Below are 23,983 nucleotides of genomic sequence, written 5' to 3'. Positions count from 1 at the left end.
AGGGGTGAGGAACTTAAGTTCCCAACCACAATAGTGGATTTATCTAATTCTTTTCCAGCTGTCTTAGTTTTTGCTTCACATATTCTGAAACTCTGTTGTTTGGTTCACAAAACAGCTATATCTTCATAGTGGATTAATCCTATACATCATTATGTAATTTCCCTCTATGCCCATGGTAACTTTCTTTGCTCTACTGTCTACTTTTGGTATTAACATAGCTACTTCCCTTTGATTAATGCTTGCATGGTGTATGGTTTTCCTTTCTTTTGCTTTCAGTCTACCCTATGTCACTGAATTTGAAGTGAGTTACTTGTAAATAATATATATTCAGGTCATGCTTTTTAATCCGTTCTGCCAGTCTCTACCTCTTAACTGGTATACTTAGATCATTTACATTTAAGGTAATTATTGATCTATTAGAACTGCAGGACATTTTATTACTTGTTTGCTGTTTGTTCCTTCTGTTTCTCATTCTGTTTCTTTTTTATTGACTTCCTCTGGGTTACTTGAACATTTTTAGAGTTCCGTTTTGATTTCATTTTGTCTTCAGTATATTGCTTCGTATTGTTTTCTTCATGATTATTTTGTTTTGGAGACTCCATTGCTGGGAATGGGGAAGAAGCTGGTGGGCCTGAGTCTCCTTATGCCACCAAGTAGAGGCCAAGGAGACCTAGGGCTTCACTGCTGCTGCATCTGTGGGTGAGTCAGACCATCTGATGGTATCTCAGTTTGGCCCAGGAGCCAAGAGTCCAGGGCTTTGCTGCTGCCAGTGGATTGGATTATTTGCAAGGATCCTGGGCTGTAAAGCGGAGGCTGGAACTTTTTATTGCATCTCTGTCGTGTTTCCCTTTTCCTGGACTTTGGCCAGAGAGAGCAGGATATTCTTGGGGGTTTTTTGTTTGTTTGTTTTGTCTGAGCCTATTGGTGGGTCCTGGCTACAAGCTTCTCCTGTGCCCCAGGGTATACGGAAGATAAAAAAAGCTCAGGAAATTCAAAAAGTTGTTGTTTCTCAGGTCTTGAGGATTCTTGCCAGTCTACCTTCTTCTTTTCCAACTTTCAGAGTTCTTTTGTCATTGTCTGTTGACCAGTTTCCAAGGTTTTCTGTTGTATTTAGAGAAACAGAGCAGGGAAAGTGAATCAACACCATCTTGTTCCAGAACCAGAGGCCAAGACAGTCTACTGTTTGTTTGTTTGTTTATGTGTTTATTTATGTTTCAGACGTATTTTATTTCCTGGTTGATTTTCCAGAAAGCAGGATCAGAACTCCACCCTCAGCGCTCTTGGAAGGGATCAACTGCATCATTCAAAAGTCTCTGAGCCTGCTCTGTATTTAGCTCATAGGATATTGAATTCTCTTTGAAAATCTGAACAGGCTATCACTTCTTTCCTGGATCGAAAGTTGATTGGTAATGTAAATACTCGTCTGTAACACAAAAAACAGGTTTTCTTTGAGCTTTGCCCATTCCTCAACCAGTGTCTTGAATGAGGAGGTTTTCCTTTGGACCCGGAGGCATCGACCACATTTATCTAGAAATAGATTACCAGGGAACTGCTGGAGTTTTCTTAATTACAAAGGTTTAGCTGCACGAGGAAAGACCACATATCTATGTTTTACTTGTTTCTCCGCTTGGGTCTTTGCCTGACAATATTGGATGGGCTTTTGGCCCAGTGACCTGCGGGAAAGTGCAGTATTAAAACCCAGAGTTAATGTTTTAAATTTACTGCAAAGACACAGTAAGCAGAACACCATGCCAACTGCCAGCTGATGGAGCCCTTCCCCCCACAAAGAAAGAAAAAGACTAAAAGTAAAAATACTGCTTCTTTTTCTATACCTGTTTCTTCACCATAAAGACAACCCTGTGTTTTCTCTTAAGTAACTGGGAAGTAGAGGGAAAAAAATCCAATTTGCTGACTATTTTTTACCTTAAAGATACACTTTAGGAAAAAGTACACTGGATTTAATACAATTTATGTCACTCTATTTTACGTGTGCCATATATGGCCTCTTTCCAAGATTCTGAAAACAACTATCAATCGAATGCATAAAATATTAAAATATGTAGCAACACATGAGTTTACGTGATTTTCAGCTTATATCAGTATAGTATTCAGTAATGTGGTAAATACAAGAAGCTTTAAAATTTGAATGTATCAGGCAATGAAATATTCTCAGGTGAAGTAACATTTTCAAGTGCATTTCATAGTATTTTTTCTGAATTCTCCTTATCTCCACTGAAGTCAATAAATTAAATAAATTAACATGTTGTGCTTGATAAGGGGAGTGTTCACATGGAATTTTCAAAAGACCCAGAGAAATCATGTCCAGACAGCTAACCAGCATAGTAGTAACACTGATTTTAGAATTTTTTTAAATTATTTTTAAAATCTGTGTTGAAGTATATTTATTTATTTATTTATTTATTTTTAATTTGTAAAAAGCAGGGCGATTTGAGGGATTTTTTTTTTTTCTTTTTTTGGTCTTTCTGTCTTTTAGGGCCACACCCAAGGCATATGGAGGTTCCCAGGCTAGGGGTTGAATTGGAGCTGCGGTCCGCAGGCCTACACCACAGCTCACAGCAGCGCTGGATCCTTAACCCACTGGGGGAGGCCAAGGATGGAACCTGCATCCTCATAGATCCTCGTTGGGTTCTCTAACTGATGAGCCACGATGGGAACTCTGATTTGAGGGATTTTAATCCACAGCAAGAAAGGCAGATTCCCAGAACCAGCAGAAAATGCAAATATAACGTTTAGACAAAAACCTCAATTTTCCATTGACATGTGAAATGAGCATTTTATATCAGTCTCTTCAAATATGATTTGCCCCTACCCTGATAAAACAACAAAAAAAGACAAAGGCAAAAAGTAATAAAAATATAAAAAGAAAGTGACTGTTTTTGCCTATCGTCAAGGTATCTGATGTTTAAGAATAAAATAATAATAACAAACAAATCAGTTCACAAAGCAAACAGCTTTTCCTCTGGTTCCCTTTGAAGTGGGTCTCCTTTTATTTTTTATTTTCCGAAACCTGCAAATGAAGGCTTCCTGGGAAATGGATGAATTCTGCAGTTTCCAGACTCAGAAGATAAACAAAGCAGTCAATTTCTCTTCCTTCCCCACCCCCATCCAGTAAACAGCCTCAGGCCACAGTCTGGGCCTCCCTCAGCTCCCCAGAGTCTGCCAGGGGGCTGGGGGCTGGGGGCTGGGGGCTGGGGGCTGGGAAGGCCAGTTGAGGGGTGGGGCAGTGGGGTGGGGGGAAGGGAACCTCGACTGGAGGTGGGCTGGGGTGAACTCCAGCTGTGGCCAGTGGACAATGTCACTGGCATGCTCGCACACACAGAACGTACCTGGCGGAACCCCGTGAGAGAAGTGTTAAAAAGAAAAAAGAAAGAAGGAAAGAAAAAGCAGTGCTTCATCAGCTAAAAAACAGTCCTGTTCTTGCCTGGTTTGATGTCAGCTTGAAGGACTGGCTTGGAATTGCCCGCAGGGCTATTGGGCCCCTGCCCACACAGCAGGCAGACAGCTTTCCCGGCCAGCAACAGGCTTTTAATAAAACAGGATGCTGTCCCATTACTAAGGCTGCTGACGGCCGTCCTGAGAATGGGCCCCTGTCCAGAACTCCCTCCCCCAAAGCAGCAGTCCTGTCCTTCTGATCTAGAAACTCTGCTCTGGGGCTGCTGGCCCACGAGGAAGGCTGCTCTCCCAGGGGCTTGCAGAGTGAATGTTTGCAGATTCTGGAGCTGCCTGCTTCTGCAGGGTCCTTACCATGTATGAGAGTGTTCCCTTGATAATTCTAGAAGTGCGTTTCAGTTTTTATGAAGGCTCTGACCTTGACAATCAAATAGAATGGGCTGGAGTTCTCACTGCGGCTCAGCCGGTTAAGAGACTAGTATCTATGAGGATGTGGGTTCGATCCCTAGTCTCACTCAGTGGGTTAAGGATCTGGCGTTACAGTGAGCTGTGGTATAGATTGAAGACTCGGCTCAGATCCTGGGGTTGCTGTGGTTGTGGCTTAGGCTGGCAGCTGCAGCTCCAATTTGACCCCTTGTCTGGGAACTTCCATGGGTTAAAAAACAAGAAGCTGACTTTCACAGGATGATGAAAGACCTCTTGTCCCTTCTTCCCATAGCAAGCTTTCATGAGTCATGCCAGGTTTGTATTTGGTCCCAACCTCCCTTCTCAAGTGTGATGAGCTTTAGCATTTTGGGGAAGGTCCCCTGGCTATTGTTTTCTCCCTACTTGGAATGAACTGGAGTAGGTTCCCTCTGGGACAGCAGTTTCAGAAGTTTTCCAATTGTTGTCTGATAAAACGTCCCCGCTGACGGGTCCCCACTGACAGCCTTTACTGCCTTTCCACCCTCTCTCTTGTCCTAGAGCATCAGAACTGGGATTCTGAAAGTTCTCTAGGAATATTACCCCTAGTCCCACAGGCACCAACAGGATCCTGCTGTAATGTACAGAAGTGGCTGAGCATAGAATACACAACATACAATCAGCATGTGGCCTGTGATGACCTCACAGGAAATTGAACTCCAGCCTGAAAGAGAAGTCATTGTCATGGATAGGAAAGCTCTGACAACCTAGATTTGATTCCAAAATCTGCCCTTGCTTCCTGTATAGCTACAGACAACTGGATATGTGTGTGACTCAGTTTCCTCATTTGTAAAATGCAGAGCCGGAGCCGGTAGTTGGAGGGGTTCGAATCATCCATAGATGGGCTGTTTCTGCCCCAACCACACCCATGCAGGCATTGCAAATCCCTCTCAGCACCTTTCTGCGCCCAGATGTGAAACCCAGTCAGCCACAACTAATCGATCACAGATGGCACTTGAGTAAAGACCTGTGATGGTTTCTAAATTTTCGTCCAAGTGTGATGGTCTATGAGCCTATGAGCCTAAATCCAATATATTTCTATTGACTTTGAAGTTCTGGGGAGGAAATTGAAGGAATTGGTGTTACAGGTGGTGTTTTCATTCCTTCTTTTACTTGAAGTTCGTGACTTTGGAAGTGAAAGGAGGAGAGAGGAAGTATACGGAGGGAACATCTGGGCATGTAGATGGTGTCAGAGTGGAGAATTGTGTGTCCTGGCCCGCAGCCCAGGTCCACCCCAGAACAGCAGGGTCCTGGCAGGAAGCAAGATGTACGAACCCAACTCTGAGAAGAACACGCTGCAGGAGACTTGCCAGTGTGACCAGAAAGAGTTTAAACAGAAACTTCAGAGGGAGGCACTTTTAAAAAGCCCCAGTAAATCTATAAAACCAGAAAAGATGAAGCACGGCCCTAGAATATCAGCTAGGGTTCTTAAAAGCCAAGGAAACTGCTCCTGCTGACTCAAGCAAAAAAGGGAAACTTATAAGAAGCTTCAGAGAAGCTCATGAAGCCAACAGAAAAGTTGGATTCTGCGCTGAGAACTCATTCAGCCCAGGACAGAAACTCTTCCACTGACAGGTGCCTCCCTGGGGAATGAATGGAGTGTCCTCGCTCATTCAGAGGCTGCTCCACTCAGCTTGGCTTGGGGCTGCTCTGGGGCAGGGGAGGGGGCTCTGCAAACAATATCATGGACACCTTTCTACTTCTGTACGGGGGCAGATCACCTGCCCCCGCCCCCAATTCCACCAAGACTGCACAGTGGTCAAGATCATGCCACAAAGGATAATAACGTTGCAAAAGGAAGGCAAGAGGAATTCTCGGCTACCAAAAAAAAAAAAAAAAAAAAAAAAGGTTCCTGGCACCATATGTGACAGAATGTCACACCATAACCACAGTGAGTCACCAGACCTGTATTACGACAGCCCAAGGGTGCATTTCAGAGACGTAACAAACAAACATAAAGTCTAGTCCAACAGCCTGTAGGGCAAAGTTGAGGGTGATTACAGGGTCAGTGGAAAGCCTATCTGGAAAGGCAAGGGTGGGGTTAAAGGACAAAGAAAGAGCCAATTAATTACCAGCCATCAGCACCAAGCCTAGTTGTGCACAGGAGGAGTCTAGCAGGTGTCAGAGCCAAGAGTCAAGGCCAGGGACAAGGTTGGTGGAGGAGGGAGTAAGAAGCAGAGACCCTTGGGCAGGGGGCAAGGTCATCTTTCTGCACTCTGGTGGCTTTTGTCTTGCTGGAAGAGCTGCATTTAAAGGCCTAGCTGCCCTCAGCTGCAGAGTGGAGGAGGAGCTTGGGAGTGTTCCCAAAATCACTCACTGTCAGGCAGGCTTCTGAGCTCTGCTTTTTGGGAAGCAAAGCTCCCAAATTCAGAGCCCAGTTCCCCCTTTTCTGGCCATGGCACCAGTTCCTGGGTAGGAGCCAAGCTCTCTGGTCCTGATCCTCATGGAGGCTCTGCCAGGCTGGGGGCCCTGATAGGGGAGGAGGAGGGGGTGGGGCTGGTGCTGTCACCATCTTCCTCCATGTGAAGCAGAAGCAGGACCAGGCAGACAGAGAGACCTGAGTCGTGGGGACCTTGACAGAGCGCTGGATCTGGCTATGCCTGAAGCCAGCAACCTTTGGACTTTGCTTGATGGCAAACCTTTGGGGAAAGGTCCCTGAGGCAAGAGATTCTCTTATTGTGTTTATGCCAGTTTGAGTTGGGTTTCTATTGCTTCTAACTACAAAGGGTTTCAATAATAGGTACGTGGTAATACTAATATTGATCACGACGATGCACTATTTGCTTTATAACTGCTCCAGGAGGTTAAAGCTATTATCGCATCCAATTTGACATGAAGAAACTGAGGCATGGAAAGATGGGCAAAATTTCCTAGTGCTGCACAATCTTCACCCAAAGAACCAGGGGTTTGAGTGTCTGAATGTACACAGATTCTGAGTGAGGAAGGATATTGGGGAAAACCCCTCAATTCTGCTTATATAATAGTGACTAATCCCAGTGAGGGACAAAAAGAGAGAAAATACCTAGAAAAAAAAAATCAGTGTGGGAAGTTCTCTTGTAGTGCAGAGGGTCTTGTCACTGCAATGGCTATGTCCCTCTACCAGCCCACCGTAGTGGTGTCCCTGAAATATCCTTTTTTTTTTTTTGTCTGTTGTCTTTTTAGGGCTGCACTCACAGCATATGCAGGTTCCCAGGCTAGGGGTCAAATCAGAGTTGTAGCTGCCGGCCTACATACACCACAGTCACAGTAACTCGGGATCCTTAACCCACTGAGTGAGGCCAGGGATCGAACCTGCATCCTTATGTATACTAGTCGGGTTTGTTAACCACTGAGCCATGATAGGAACTCCTGGAATGTCCTTTGATGCCACTGATGGTACAGGAACCGTAGCCGCGCCATGGTCAAGGGTCTCAGTGCTGGATTCCGAAGCAAGTTCTGACCCATCAGCTGCCCCCTGCACATCCTGGGCAACTCACTCCCTTTCTTGGAGCTGCAGTTTCTTTCTTTGCCTGCACAATGGGCCCCACCCACACGATGTCATTGGCAGGGCTGAGCTGGGGTGTGTGAAGCACATAGGGCAGCCCCCCGCCATGACGGTTTGTGCTTTGTCATCATTAGGCTGTCACCCTACTGCTGGCTGTCTCTGCACTGCCCCAGCTTCCCGACCTTGGAGGCACAGGACCTGGCTCCTACCTCAGCTCCAGGTTACAGAGTCTTGTGACTTTGGTCACGTCACCCCACCACTCCGAGCTCTGGTTTCCTCATTGACAGACATGGTTTTCAAAGCCTTGAACAAAGATGTCAAAGGCACATGTGTCAAATGTGTGGGCAACTAGAAGCTGAGAGGGACAAGAATGCAATAAATAACGAAATCACGAATGATGCAAACTCATTTCTACTGGATGGAATAAGAGGCCAAACCAACAAGACCAATAAAAACTGAGTCAGCATACATGTCAAATAAAACATGGAGAACCAAAAGTGGAACACAGAAGAACACGCAGGGTAGGGGCACGGCTATTTTGTCAGCCGCCATGTGAAAACAGATTTAAGGAATAACGCATACGTCCAAAGGAAGCATGTGAAAGAGCACTGGAAACAAAGTTTCCTGGAAGCTGTGTACAGGTCTGAGGCTAAGAAGTAGGTGTGGGTCAGAAGAGCCTGACACCTGGGAATAGAAATGGAAATTAGGCTACAAGTTGAAAAGCCAAAGCCCATAACCTGATGGACACAGTTATGCAGAAATGTCAGGTGCAAATTTACAGCAATTGGAGGAAACGTTTCTCCAAAAGTGGTACCCTCGTCCATCCCCAGAATAAAAAAAAGTCTGGCAGTTTCCCTGGCCATGGGGTTTGTGGAAGGGAGTGCTAAAAGTCAGCATCAGTGGAAGTATAATGTCCCTACCGCATGTGCTGCCCCCAGGGGCTGGTCCTGGTACCAGATATGGCAATGTCCTAAGAGCTCATCCAGGTAACAGGTGTGATGGAACAGGTAATGGGTGTGGCCATCCCATACAAACTAATTCCAGTCCTTCTGCACTGCCTTTTTGAGAAGAAAATTAATAATAACCTCCAGATAAGGGGCTACAGAGAAAAGGGAACCCTCCTACACTGTCAGTGGAAATGAATTTATAACCACTATGGAAAACAGTATGGAGGGTCCTTAGAAAACTAAATAGAGAATTACCATAGGATCCAGAAATCCCACTCCTGGGCATATATCTGGACAAAACTACAATTCAAAAAGATGTGTGCATCCCTATGTTCATAGCAGCACTACTCACAATATCTGAGACATGGAAACAACCTACATGTCCTTCAACAGATGAATGGATTAAAAAGATGTGGTACCTAGACTCAATGGAACACTACTCGGCCATAAAAAAGAACAAAACAGGAGTTCCCGTTGTGGCACAGTGGTTAACGAATCCAACTAGGAACCATGAGGTTGCGGGTTTGATCCCTGCCCTTGCTCAGTGGGTTAACGATCCGGCATTGCCGTGAGCTGTGGTGTAGGTTGCAGATGCGGCTCGGATCCTGCATTGCTGTGGCTCTGGCACAGGCTGGTGGCTACAGCTCCGATTAGACCCTTAGCCTGGGAACCTCCATATGCTGTGGGAGCAGCCCAAAAAATGGCAAAAAGACAAAAAAAAAAAAAAAAAAAGAACAAAACAATGCCATTTGCAGCAACATGGATGCAACTAGAGATTCTCATACTAAGTGAAGTAAGTCAGAAAGAGAAAGACAAATGCCATAAGATATCACTTATATATGGAATCTAAAATATGGCACAAATGAACCTATCTACAGAATAGAAACAGACTCATGAACATGAAGAGCGTACTTGTGGTTGCCAAGAGGGAGGGGGAGGGAGTGGGATGGACTGGGAGTTTGGGGGTAGTAGATGCAAGCTCTTACATTTAGCATGGATAAGCAATGTGGTCCCACTGTATAGCCCAGAGAACTATATCCAATCTCTTGTGATAGAATATGATGGAGAAAAAGAATATATGTATATATATATATAAATACATATATATATATATATATATATAAAACTGGGTTACTTTGCTGTACAGCAGAAATTGACAGAACATTATAAATCAACTATACTTTAATTTAAAATTTAAAAAAAAAAACCCTGTAGATAGACAGAGGAATTAAATATGGAAATGAACTCATTGTACAACTGAAAGAAAATAGGAATAAACACGTATCTACATCTGGGAAGGATGAAAACATCCCTAAAGATAAAATTAATCAGAATAATCAGAGAGGAAAATATTGGTAGATATAAAAAGTTTTAAACTTCTCAGTCCTAAATCACTATAGCAAAACTAGCGGTTCCCTGATGGTGCAGCAGGTTAAGGATTTAGCCTTGTCACTGCTGTGCCTCGGTTTCGATCCATGGCCTGGGAACTTCAACATGCTGTGGGTGCAACTAAAAATAAAATAGAAACAAAACAAAACAAAGTATGTTTAAACAAAACAGAATTAAAAGATAAGAAAATAACTGGGAACATATATAACAGATAGTGGGTTGACTGAGTGTGTGTATAACACAAGACTAACAGAAAAATAGGCAGAAAACACAAGCAAGTATTCCAAAGGAAAATAAATGCAAATGGTCTCTGAGAAATTAAAAGATGCTCAAACTCGCCAACAACCAAGTAAATGCAAATAAAAACGGTAAGTTAATGTTTCTCTTTCAAGATGGCAAAAACAGATGACAATATATACAAGGGTCCAGGGATGGGGTGGCAGTGTAGACAGGGGTGCTAATTAGATTCTTTCTGCTGGCTGTGAGTCGTTGAGTAGTTTACTTAACCTTTCCAACCATAAACTGAAGATAATCATAATTCCTGCCTGACAGGGATGTCAGGAGAATTGGCTGAGATTACGCTAACCCAGTGGTGACACTTCAAGTAATTTTTTTTAATTAGAGGCAGGCAAGCAGGGTGAGCCTAAATAAATCATGATACATTTATAAGGTAATAAGTATTGCACAAACATCATTTATATCATAAAAGACTATTTCCTAATGAAAACTGCTAGAGATATTATGATCCCAGTATTATAAAGTAAAATACACACATACTTAAAAAATTTTTTTTCTTTTGGCCACCCTCTCAGCCTGTGGAAGTTCCTGGGTCAGCAGTCAAACCTGTGCAGTAATCTGAGCCGCAGTAGTGATAACACCAGATCCTTAACCCACTGAGCCAAAGGGAACTCCCATGCTTCTTTATACACAGGAAAAAAAAATAGCCAAAACTTACTTCTTCTTTCTAGTGGTTATTTCTAGATGATGGACTTACAGGTGCTTTTTTTAAAGAAGAAATAAAAGCTATAGGGACAACAAAGGTATTGAAACAAGACGAAGTCCAGATGAAGTCAGATATCGGATACTGTGCCTTGACAGTGTCAACTGGCAGGTTTCGATTGCTGGAGCTCTTGAATTATGTGAAGCAGTCGGAGAAGATATGTGTAGCCCGGAAAAGATAAGATTGTGTGGGAGTTGTCACATCTGTCTGCACATATTTGATGGGTGTCACATCAGGGTGTGTCCCGATTTTGGCCTCTGGAACAGGACATCACCTGCTTCTCAATGACTGTGCCATCCAGGGGAGATTAGGACTCCAAGTCCTGAGGACTTGAAGCCACACTCAGGCTCTCAGAGATTCTCTCCGTTACTGATGGGCACCTTGGCCCACGACAGCAGACATGGACCCACTGCTGCAGGGGGCTTGGACTGGATACCTTCTTTCTTTTTTCTCTTGGAGATGAAAACTTATAAAACGATCAACCATGGGGCAAAGCGGAGGTTCAGTGTCACCATAAACAGACTAAGGGTATGGGGGGGTTTAACATCTTCCTTTGGGAATATTTTACCTTATATAGATAAATGAACACTGGATTTATTTCTAAGACCTTCCACCCTGCTGCTCTGTGCCGGTCTTAAGCAGAGAGAAAACTAGCCCAGAAGTGGCTTCATCACAGTTCAGTAAAATTTAAATAATTTCTCAATGGACTAGCTCTGTAAAAGCTGGGTTAAAAAGGAGGTAACCTGGAAGTTCCTGCTATGGCGCAGCAGTAACGAACTCAACTAGTATCCATGAGGATGCAGGTTTGATCCCTGGCTCTGCCCAGTGGGTTACAGATCCAGCTTTGTCAGGAGCTGTGGTGTAGTTTGCAGATATGGCTTGGATCCCGTGTTGCTGTGGCTATGGCACAGGCCTGCAGCTGTAGCTCTGATTTGACCCCTAACCAGGGAACTTCCATATGCTGCAGGTGCAGGCCTAATAATAATAATAATAACAATAATAAAGAGGTAACCCAATGATACAGATCAGACCTGTCCCCAGGAGTGGGGGCTGTGTGGTAGGTTCCAAATGGGAGCCAATTAATCATCACACATCACTGGCCACAACTGAATCACTGTACTGTTGAGATAAATATTGGAGGCAAGCAAATATGGCATTCAATATCCTTACCCTACCCAAAGTTTAGGTCCCCAAATATATGTACCCATAGAAGAACTTGTTTCTTCTTTTCTTTTTGCTCCACTATCCTACTACTGGCTCCTACCCTCAAAGTCACAAGATAGCTGCAGGAGATCCTGCTTTCACACCTAAGTCCCAAAGAAGTAGGAAGGGAATATCTCCACAACTGAGTCAGCTCTTTTTAATTTACCTTCTCAGAAGTCCCACATTATTTAGGTGGGCTGCCTGATCCAGAAGTGGACAAGTAACCCAGAACTGCTACCAGCACACCCCATGTTCCAGCTCCAGTAACCAGTCCAGGATGGGCAGCTGGTCCAGTCATTGACATTTCTGGCATCTAAGAGGACAGGCTGTGAGCTGAGCCACTGGCAGCCAACTCACAGCCACCTCTGGGGGCGGGGGGCCAGTAGAGGGGGCCAAACAGATAAGGTGACAAAGATCCCAGTCCTGCTGACATCACTGAGTCTGGCCAACCTTGGACTTTTCATACAGGGCCAGCAGTGTAATGCTCACCTTCAAACCATGGGGGTCCAGTCTGCAGGGTGAAGGTGGGGTGATGAAGGAAGGTTTCAAATGGCACAGAATGGGAAGGCAGGCAAACCAAAAAGGCTGTATTTTCTGAAGTGAAGAGAGCTTTCTCTGTATTTTAAACCATAGGTTAAAAAGGAAGGTCTTTGGGGGTGTTTGCTAGTCTGGGCTTCTGCGCCTGCATGCTCAGAAGGATGTTTTTAAGGATGCTCACTTAAAAAATCATCTCTGTTCCTCAGAGTAGGAAGCATATAGAGGACCAAGAGCAAGGAGGGCTGGGGGAAAGATGTGTGATTCAGGAAATAGTACTGGAACCACAGGGCAGCCATTGGAGAAGATGCAGCTATACCTCAACTGCGCAGCCAACCAAAATCTACACAGATCGAATATTTAAGTGTAAAAAAAGAAATCATAAAGGTACTAAAAGAAAATAATAATTTCTTCATTCCAGAGGGAGGAATACTTTGTTAGCATAAGCCCCAAATGCAAAACCAAAAAGGGGAAACATTTGATGAAAATAACTACATAAATAAAAATCAAGTTTTCTCTGCATGGCCATAGCTACCACAGACAAACTCAAAATGCACATGTAAAACTGCAAAAAACTATTTTAAGTAATATCACAGACAGCACAAACAGCCTTCATATATAAAGAGTCTTCTAAATCAATAAAAGACCAAAAGTTAAATAGAAGAAAAAGGGCAAAGGATGTGAACAGATAAAACACAGGAGTGGGAATACATATGGCCCGAAAACATTTGCAGAAACACTCAACATCATTCACAGAAAGAAAAACTCAATTCACATTTCCCCCAAGATAAAATTTTTCATCTTTCAGATGGTTCAACTTCTTCTTCTTCTTCTTCTTATTTTTTGGTTCTCTTTTAGGGCTGCACCCATGGCATATGGAAGTTCCCAGGCTAGAGGTCGAATCAGAGCTGCAGCTGCCAGCCTGTGCCACAGCCACAGCAATGCAGGATTCCAGTCGAATCTGTGACCTACACTGTAGCTTGAGGCAACCCACTGAGCCAGGCCAGGGATCGAACAACATCCTCGTGAATACTAGTCAGGTTCTTAACCCACTGAGCCACAATGGGAACTCCCTCAGATGGTCCAGCATGATCACAATGCCATGTTCAAAAAGATGTTTGGAAACAGGCACTTCTAGTTCTCCTAGTGTTTGTAGAGTACAGTTTAGATGGAGATCAATTTTGCAACATCTAACAAAACTATAAATGCACTTATCTCTTTATCTGGCTGGGACCCCTGCTTCTAAGAGTTCATGTACAGATATTCTTATATCTGCACATAGAAGGATATTTAAGAAGCCTCGCTTGTATTTGCCAAAGACAGGACACAGGAGTTCCCGTTGTGGCTCAGTGATTAACCAACCTGACTAGTACCCATGAGGATGAAGGTTCAATCCCTGGCCTCGTTCAGTGGGTTAAGGATCTGGCGTTGCCTTGAACTGTGGTATAGGTCACAGACTCTGCTTGGATTCCATGTTGCTGTGGCTATGGTGTAGGCCGGCAGCTACAGCACTGATTAGACCCCTAACCTGGGAACTTCCATATGCCATGGGTGCAGCCCTAAAAAAAAAAAAAAAAAAAAAAAAGACGTGATACAACCCGAATGTCTAACATTCTGCAACTAGTGACATAAACAGTAGAACATATGCTATCCCTACAAAATAAAGCTACAGTTTGTGCAAAGATAAACTGCATAGGATCCCCAGGAAGCTGACAGTGATGGCTGCCTCTGGGGGTACCAGGGGTCAGGCTGAGATGGAGGAGACTCTTTTCCACAGAATTTGAATCTGTGACATCTTGTACCATGTGCAAGGGTTATTGATTAAAAATACTTTTTAAAAATCCCATTAGTAATTTGTGATCGATTACATATCAAAACGATACTACTATAATATATTGGATTAAATAAAATATATAATTACATTAATTTTACCTTTTTGGCTACTAGAAAATTCTTTTTAATTTTCTAATAGAGGGTAGCTGATTTACAATGTGGTCTCAATTTCTCCTCTACAGCAAAGATTAACATTTAAAAAGTAAGATACCTGTGTTCTTCATTCTCCTCATTGGTGAGACAGCAGATGAGTAGCTGGGTGCCCAGGTGGGTGCCATCCCCACATATCCTGGCCAGGGGTCCAAGGCATTGAGATGACAGGGTGGGAGGTCCAGGTGGCACCTCTGCTGTGTGTCTTGTGGGGGCGTGTTCCATGCTGGCTGGTGGCCATCACCTGACGTCTGCAACCTGCTGGCCACTCACTCCCGGGCTCCGAAGTTTTCATCTAATTGTGAATTAATTAGTTCGCATTAGTGCCGAATCCTGTAGCCTCTCAAAAGTCCTTTTGGAGGCAGGCAGAGAACATGTTTTAAATCTGCAGTTAATAATTAAAATGTCACAGTTGCTTAGGTACCCCTGGGGGAGGGGAGCTCATGGATGGTGATCAAGTCCATGACCAGGGCACCAGCAACAGCTCCAGGCCCCCTGATCTGACCTCTCCTCAGGGCAAGTTTCAAATAAAACTCGACAATTTGTTCTTTTCACTCCACCCCAATTACAAAGGCTCACGGATGCTGGACCCTGAGCAAGGGTGAGCCCATCACAGGCCCCCCAGCTTATGCCAGGGGCAGGGCATGCCCTGTGGCTCTTGGCTCTGTCACATTGTCACCACACTCAGTTCTGGCTCAGAGTCTGTTTTCTAAATCCCAGCAGCTGTGGGTGATGACCTGGTGCCAGGCTTCTGGTGGGCCCAGCTTGACACTTGGCCCCTGGGCTCCTGGCACCAGGGCCCAGAGTGCAGAACAGACTCATTCCACAGAGGGGCTGACAGGAGAGTGAGCCCCTAGCTGTCACCGGGGGGAGGACCAGTGTCTTCTTGGTCCTCGAAGGCCTGCCTGACTGCCCAAGGATATGCTCAGGTATCAAAGGCTGTCTTGACCCCCCAGGAAGGGTTTGCATCTGCTCCAGGCTTCCTAGGCCCCACAAAACACGAGGTTGCTGTCAGGTGAGTCCAGGGGAGAACCTTGGAGAGACTGGTCACTCTTACAAACCATCAGACGGAGACTTTCATTTTTTTACATTTATTTATTTTTGGCTGGGCAAGTTTTTTTGTTTATATCATTTTAAAAATTGGAGTATGGTTGATTAATAATGTTGTGTTAGTTTCAGGTGTACAGCTCAGTGATTCAGTTACATGCACATACACACACATACACACACTTTTCAGACTCTTTTCCTTTATAGGTTGTTATAAAGTACTGAGTGGAGTTCCCTGTGCTATACAGTAGGTCCTTGCTGGTTACCTATTTTATATATATTAGTGTCTGTTAACCCCAATCTCTTAATTTTTCTCTCCTCCCATCCACTTTACTCTTTAGAAATCATGTTTGTTTTCTATGTCTGTGAGTCTGTTTCTTGTTTTGGAAATAAGTAAAATTGTGTCTCTTTTTTTTTAAGATTCTACATATAAGTGATATATTTGTCTGACTGTTCTTAGACAAGTTAAGGAAGTGCTGAGTAAGAGGCCTGGAGCTCCCCCTCTGTGGATGAGCCTGTGTGTGTGTGCGCGCGTGCGTGCACGCAGCTGTGGGTGTGCACCTGTGCACCTGTGCATGTGTGTGAATGCATGCACATGTGTCATTGATGGCACGTGTGATTGTGCTCGTGTGCACGGTGTCCCTGTGGATGCCAGGCAGGTGCGGGCATCCCTGGCAGCTGCACACGTCCGCTTCGTGGTCTGACTAGCACCCCCTGCCCCGTCAGCAGACATCTTACACAAGGAAAGGCCTAGAGAAACTGGCCACCTGCCACACAAGATCAGAACATCTGGGTGCCTGGCATGGCCAACAGGGCTGTTTCCTCAGGCAGAGGCTCAGCCTGGCGAGACATTGGCCAACCTGTCAGAGGACAGGGAAACAGAGTTGTTTCCTGCACCTTTGATGTTGGGCCCCTGAGGGGCCCAGTCTGGGCGTTTGTTCTGTGCCCACTTTTCTGACTCAAAGGATCGTGTAGGGAAAGGATGCTGGGCAGGAAGCACAGCTGCCAGCATCTCTGCTTAAAGATAAGAGGAGGGAGGCAGAAAGGAAGGATTGGGAGAGATGGAGAGAGAAGGAGTGGGGGAGAAGGAGGGACCTCCTTCGTGGACAGGAGGGGAGGGGGGGTGCCTGTGGCCGTTGGAGAGGGCAACGCGGGAGCTTGGTGCGAACCCGCACCTGAGTTTCTCTCTCAAAATCACTCACATGCAGGTTGACAGGAAGGAGCCCAGGCTGTCCAGGGCACCTCTGTGTCTGGCTGGCTGGTCTCAGATACCCAGCCATCATTTCTGATCAGCTCTGGGCTCTGGAGATGGGCCAGGTGGCTGGAAGGGTTTCCTCACGGTGATGGCGTTGTGGTTTGTGTGTGTGTGTGCACATGAGCACGTGCGCGGGGTGGGGGTGGGGTCCTGGGGGACACTGCCCTGCTGGGGACCTTGGGGAAATGACCTCCCTTCTCTGGGCCACAGCTTCTCCTTGTAAAAGGCAGGTTGGACAGTAATCCGCATGGACTATTAAAGTATTTATAAGAGGGGGAAGAGGAGTTTGGAAACTAAAGTGAGCTTGTTAAACATGAAGATGTATGGGGAGAGGCTTTTCCTAAAAAGTCAAAATATAGCCACAGTCTGGTTAGCAGGCCCTGAATCCCCAGATACACACTATGGATGGAGGAGCATCTGAGCAGGAGAAGGGGATCAATGGCCCATAGGATCACCTGTCTACACAAAGGCCAGTATGTATGCACGTGCATGCCTGTGCACATGTGTACGAGCATGATGCATATGCATGTGTGTGCACACGTGTGTGTGTGTGTGTGTGTGTGTGTGTGTGTGTGTGTGTGTGTGTGTGTTGGGGTGAAGGGGACTCCAAGAAGCCCTGAGGTGTTGGGGTGAAGGGGACTCCAAGAAGCCCTGAGTACCGCATGGAAAGTAAAAGTACCCAGCACTCGGCTCAAGCACTTGTTTTTCTCCTGGAGGCTAAAATTCATGGGCAAGTAGCCAACAGCTACATTAGGGTAAGAAATGTAATCTGTTTATAACAAGTTTGCAAAATACATCTCCTTGGAGCAGTGAGCACACAGCATGCCCTAACCCCGCAGCAGGCACACAGGCCAGTGTTTGGAAAGCCCAGTCCACCTCCTCACCTGTCTACTTCCTTCTGAGGGGGATAAACACATCCCCAAAGACCACAGATGGGGCATCCAGGAGCCAACAGAAGCTGCTGCTCCCTCCCATGCAGGAGCCACCACTGATACCGCGACAAGGACAGGAAATGAGGTCTCCAGGTTGGAAGACATCCCAGAGGTCACTTGCCCCTCTGATGGACGCAGGAAGCACAGGTTCTGCCAGCCTCAGACTCCTGACTAAGATGTGCCCCCACCCCTGCACCCCACTGTTGTCCATCCCTTCATCTAAAGCTTCCACATGGGCAGTGCAGCCACTCTGCAGAGAATAGCAAACCAGCCAGAGTTTCTTGGCATCTACTGTGATTCTGGCACCATATAAGCACTTTACATGCATGGCCTCACTGGATCCACCCAGCGACATCCCAGGGAGATGCTAGTAGGCCCCCATTTCACAGATATGGAAGTGGAAGCCTGGAGGGTTTAAAGAATTTGCCCTAAATCCCACCACCATGGGTGGGATCAGTGTGGAGTTTGGGCTTGTATCCCAGCTTCTTCCCATCAAACTCCTGGTTCTCCCGCCTCCACACAGACATCCCCATGAGGCTTCTCTCAGACCCTGGCAGGTCCAGCCCACCCCCTCATCCCCAGGAAACAGCCTTTAGCCTTTTTCCACCTCCCTCCCTCCGACCTCTGTAAACTCACATCCCCAAAGGGCACCTGTTCCTTCTGTTCAGAATTCAGTAAACAATAAAACAGAGTGGCTAAAAGCACCCAGTTAGGATGGGAGAGATCCAGCTTAGAATTATGCTTTAGCCCCCACAAAAGCCTGTCTCCAGGTTCCCATCAGCAAGAACAGAGCATCTACCCACAGGGCGGGTGTGAGAGTTAAACAAGATAAAACAGAAACAGGGCCAGCGGCAGCTCTGCTGAGGGTGTGCTGGTGACAAAAGTGACAAGGGAGGAGTGTGTGTGGGTGGCTGTCCCACCACCAGGTTCACTCCATCCCCTAACGTCTGACTTTGAGTCTCCCCCCCTCCCCCCAGCTTGCTCAAGGACACACGAACCAGGAAGCCCCAGACCCCACAGCCCAGCAGTGGCTTCTGTCTCCACATTAGCATTTCCTGGGGAAGCACCTGCAGGAGTGCAGAGGGGGGCGGGCAGGGGGGTTGTGGGGGTGAGGCCTCCCCCTCAGGAAGCCAAGGAGAAGGTTGGTCCACCCACACTTGGGAGGTGGGCACAGACCCCTAATCTGGACGCTGAGAAGTTCCTGTGGCATCTTGGCCAGCTGGCCAAGAAAGACATTTCTTTCTTTCTTTCTTTTTTTTTTTTTTTTTTTTTTTTTGGTTGCCCCATGGCATATAGGAGTTCCCCGGGCCAGGAATCAGAACCAAACCACAGTCGAGACCTAAGCCACAGCTGTGGCAACATTGGATCCTTAACCTCTGTGCTGGGTCAAACCCTCACCCCAGTGATGCCATCCCCTCCCAAGATGCCACCGATCCCACTGTGCCACGGCAGGAGCTTCAGGAAGACACTTCTGAAGTGCATAAATTGCCAGGCATGAGGAGCTTTAAAGACACAGACTTTTAAAAAGGTCCTTGGGTCTTCCAACCTCACCTTCTCCAAGAATCCTCCCTGCCTTCCCCTAAGTCCTCCCTTTGCCTTCAGAGCTCAAATGATACCCTACCTACCCTTGGGCCACCTGTCAGCCCCACCCATGGACCCAGCTTTATCCTTCCTTCCTAGCATGCACTGCTAGCCCATGTCATTTGGCTACTTCTTATTTAGTTCGTTGTGTCTCCCTGTCCCTAGCAGAATGCCAGCTACGCTGGGCAGAGGTCTGAGTCATCCCTGCTCATCCCAGGGCAGGTTTGTTCAGATCATTTCAAAAATGCTCCCAATTAAAAGGGCTCTCCTTTGTTTTACTTGGATCTGTCAAAGCCTGGAAAGAGGTCGGGTCTCCATCAATAGGAGGATGGGTCAACACCCATCCATATATTTGTGCAATGGAATCCAGCTCCACAGGAAGAAGGAATGGAAGACAAAATACAGAGAGATCTCAAAACATTATGTAGAGAGAAGAAAGCATCAGGAGTGTCTGATGCATGCTTCCTTTCATGTGACAGTCTGGAACAAAGAAAACTAATCCAGGATGTTAACAAAAACAATGTTTGCCTCTAGGGGAAGACAGGGATTGACTGGGGAAAAGGATGAGGGAGCTTCTCAGGTGATGGGCCAGCTCTGTATCTTGATAGAGGGCGGGTTACACTCATCAAATGGTCCACTGATGATGCGTGCATTGGAATGAATGCATGGTTTTTACATTAAAAAAGAAAGATGTCTATAAATACTGAACTGTAATTCAGGCTGAGGTATTAAAGGGTGACTATTTGCAACTTACTTTGAAATGCATCCCAAAGTGAGATGAGAACTTTCACTCCGAGGAAGTCAGAACAGACAGACTTATCCCTTCCTCCTGCTTCCTCCCACTAAAACCAAAAAACAAAAAACAAAACAAACAAAACCCTGGACATTCTATACAGAACAAACATAAGACGATGCTGGAAGGTGGACAGAAGACGGACCAACAGGGACCTCGGAACTCGTAGAACAAAGTAGTGAGAACGCTGGTTTCTTTTTGTCGCCTGTATCCCAGACGAGGCCCAGAAGAAGCCAGGAACTCAGAAATGCCAAAAGAGAGCAGATGAAGAAGAAACCCCATGAAGCCTGCTCTCTATAGCCCAGGGTCTGGAGCAAGCAGCCCCGCAAGAAAGAAAGGTTTTAGGCAACAGCTGGTCCACGTGAGCCAGGCACCATGGAAAATACTGCGGGCCCACCTCCCAAAGCAAAATCCTGAAGTTCACCCTCATTAGGCTGTAACTAGGTGCCCCACCCACCCTACGGCCTCCCACCTGGGGTGATGTTTGAGAAGGCTGAGCTAGGGAGCTGAAATTTTCATCCTTACCCAAAAGGGATAATGAACGTCTCCTGTGTCAGCAGAGACCTCATGGGGGGACCTGGACTCCCATCCCCACCTGGCTTCCCACATGGCACCAGAAGAGCTCCTTCCCCACCAGCAAGGGTGGTATCAGGAGGTCCAGTAGGGAACCAGGACCAGCTTTACCTCTTGGTGGTTGTGACAAGGCCAGGTGAGGCACTCAGACACCGCCACATGGGGGAGCTACCAGTGGAAGCCTGTTGGGAAGCCAGAAGTTCAACCCCCCACCCAGCAGGAGGATGGAGACCACCCGCCATCCTCCAGTGTCAACAGAGGCCAAGCAGGGGGGTGGGGACCCAGACTTCTACCACCCCACCCCCGGCAATAATGAGGCAACACCTTGCTGCCCCCCACTTTCCTCTACAGTGTCAGAGGAAGATAGTGAAAACAGATTCAAATAAGATATGAGGTCTGATAACCTAATATCCTAAATGTGAAGGTTTCAGTAGAATTTTGCTCATCATGCCAAGAACCAGGACAATCTCAAACTGAATGAAGGGAGCCCATTAACAGATGTTAACAGCAAGATGACAGATGCTAGAATTACCTGAGAAATATTTTAAAGCAACCACCATTAAAATGCTTCAAAGAACAATGACAAATACTCTGGAAATAAAAAGTAGGAAGTCCCAGGCAAGAGAGAGAAAATATAAAGCACTAAATGGCAATTTTATAACTGGAAAATACACTCATAACAACAGCAACCAAAAAAACTGACCTGAAGGGAGGCACCCCCTAGCAAAATAGAAGAACACAGTGAATGGGAGGCTAGGACAGCATTTAATATCCAACCTGGACAACAGAGAGAAGAAAATGGGTTGTGAGGGGAAAAAAAAAAAGGAACAGAGCCTCAGGGGCTATAACGAAAGATCCAACTTCTGTAACATGGGCATTCTGGAAGGAAAGGAAAAGCGGGCAGAACTGAGAAATTACTCAAATATGGGCTTAAAGCACTCAACATTTTACAAAAACAAAACCATAAACACTCAGATATAAGAAGCTGAGTAAACTTCAAACAGAATAAACCTAAAGAAATCTATATCAAGGCACAGCATAGTCAAACTCTGGAAAAACAAAAAGAATATGTACATGTATCTAAAATAGAGAGAAATGACACAACCTATGGGGAAATATTTTTGAATGACAGCAAATTTGCATTAGAATCCATGGAGGCCAGAGTACTTTTAAGTGCTGAAAGAGAAGAACGAACGGCTGACTCAGAATCCTATATTCAGCTGAACGGTCCTTTCCAGCAAAGGATCCTTCAGAAATGAATAGCAGATGAAGATACTTTCAGAAAAACAAAAACTAAGAATATTTGTTACTAGCAGATATACCAATAAGAATGGCTATAAGAAGTTTCCTAAACAGAAAAGAAACAATGAAAGAAAGACTACGGGAACCTCCTTACGGAAGAAACAACACAATAAGCACAAGAAACAACACATTAAACAACACAATACCCAATATTGGTAATATTGGTAAATACAATGGATTTTCCTTTTCCTCTGAATTTTTCCAAAATATGTTGATGGTTGAGGCAAAAACTATAACACGGCTAAAGTGATTCTAAATGTATGTAGAAGAAAAATCTTGAAGACAATTATGTTATAATCAGGTAAAGTAAAGGAATGTAAAAAGAGATGTGTTCTGTATGTGACAAACTTAGAAATGAGACACTTGGAAACTATATAAGTTTACGAAAAGCCATTTAATAAAATACGACAAATATTCCTGCTAGAAAATCTCAGCAAACTGAGAGATGCGCACTTTCTCGATCTGTTAAGGGGAATCTACTAAAAACTAACAGCTAACATCTTTAATGTTGATGAAATAGACTAATAGCGATGAAAGAGAGACTGAATACTTTCCTCCTAAAATCAGAAACTCTCACAGAGTCTATTTTACATTGTACTGAAGATTTAATCCGCTGCAATATGGCAAGAAATAAGAAATTTAAAAATCCAGAATGGTACAAAAGTAAAGCTGTTTACTTTTTTCAGATGACATGAAAATCTATGTAGAAAATCCTATGGCAACAAAAAGCTACTAGAATGTAAAAAGTGACTTTAGTAAAGACACAGGATAAAAGGTTAATGTACAAAAGAAGTCAATTGTATTTTTGTATGCTTGCAATGTACAACAGTAAAATTGAAATTTTAATACAATACTATCAAAACGTATAAAATATTTAGGATAAATCTGACGAAGATGGACAGTATCTATGCATCAAAAGTTTTACAATGTTGCTGAGAGAAATTAAAGAGAACCTAAATAAATCAGATGCTGTGTTCATGGGTTAAAAGGCTCAATATATATATATACTTTGTCTTTTTAGAGCCACACCCGTGGGAAGTTCCCAGGATAGGGATCAAACTGGAGCTGCAGGTGCCAGCCTACACCACAGCCACAGGAACACAGGATCCAAGCCACGTCTATGACCTACACCACAGCTCACGGCAACACCAAATCCTTAACCCACCGAGCAAGGCCAGGGATCGAACCTGCATCTTCATGGATGCTACTCAGATTCGTTTCCACTGAGCCATGATGGAAACTCCAGAAGGCTCAATATTTTTAAGGTATAAATTCTCACAAAATTGATCTATAGATTCAATGTAATTCTGATCAAAATTTCAGCAGGGTTTTTGGTAGAAATGGACAAGCTGATTCTGAAATTCCTACAGAAATGCAGAGGACTTAGAGTCATCAAAACAACTTTGTAAAAGCAAAAGTTGAAGAATTTCCATCACATGATTTCATAACTTATTACAAAGCTACAATAATCAGGACAGTGGAATAAAGATAAGCACAAACACCAATGGAACTTCAGAATCAAAAGTAAATCCAAATAGCGACTCACTCATACACGGAAAAAACTTCATTTTAACAAAGGTGCAAAGCAATGCAGTGGAGAAATGATCATCTTTTCAACAAATGCTGAGGGGACACTGGGATATTCACAGGCCAAAAAAGTGACATTAGCTCTGTACCTTGTATCATTTACAAAAATTAACTAAAAATGAATCATCACAGAATGAAATATCTATAGCTTCTAGAAGAAAAGCTTCATGACCTTGGGCTAGGCAAAGATTTCTTAGATGCAATGCCAAAAGCATAATTCGTAAAAGAAGAAAATGATAAATTGGGCTTCTTCAAGATTGAAAACAAAAAGCCACTGTTAAGAAAAGGAAAAGACATAATCTGAGGGAAAACATTTGCAAAACATAGGTCTACTAAGAGGCTTATGTCCATAATATATAAAGAAATCCTAAAATTCAATAATAAGAAAACAAACAACCCAGTTAAAAATGGGCAACAATTTTAAAGATCTTACTATGCACCCATTAGAATGACTAGGACAGAAAAGACTGATGGCAGTAAGTTCTGGCCAGGATGGGGAG

General features: G+C 44.7%; 1 long non-coding RNA gene across 13 annotated transcripts in view; it reads right to left on the bottom strand.

Moving 5' to 3' along the window:
- LOC106509733 overlaps positions 1-23,983 on the bottom strand; it is a 283,958-nt gene that overhangs the window by 130,440 nt on the left and 129,535 nt on the right. For all 13 annotated transcript variants that reach the window (XR_002342494.1, XR_002342497.1, XR_002342496.1 and 10 more), the window contains one exon: positions 14,475-14,708. This is a non-coding gene — a long non-coding RNA (uncharacterized LOC106509733). The remainder of the gene's footprint in view (positions 1-14,474; positions 14,709-23,983) is intronic.

Source organism: Sus scrofa, chromosome 3 (genome assembly GCF_000003025.6).
Source record: "Sus scrofa isolate TJ Tabasco breed Duroc chromosome 3, Sscrofa11.1, whole genome shotgun sequence".
Lineage (NCBI taxonomy): Eukaryota > Metazoa > Chordata > Mammalia > Artiodactyla > Suidae > Sus > Sus scrofa.
The sequence above is the reverse complement of the archived record's forward strand: the minus strand, read 5'-3'. Positions and strand labels throughout refer to the sequence as shown.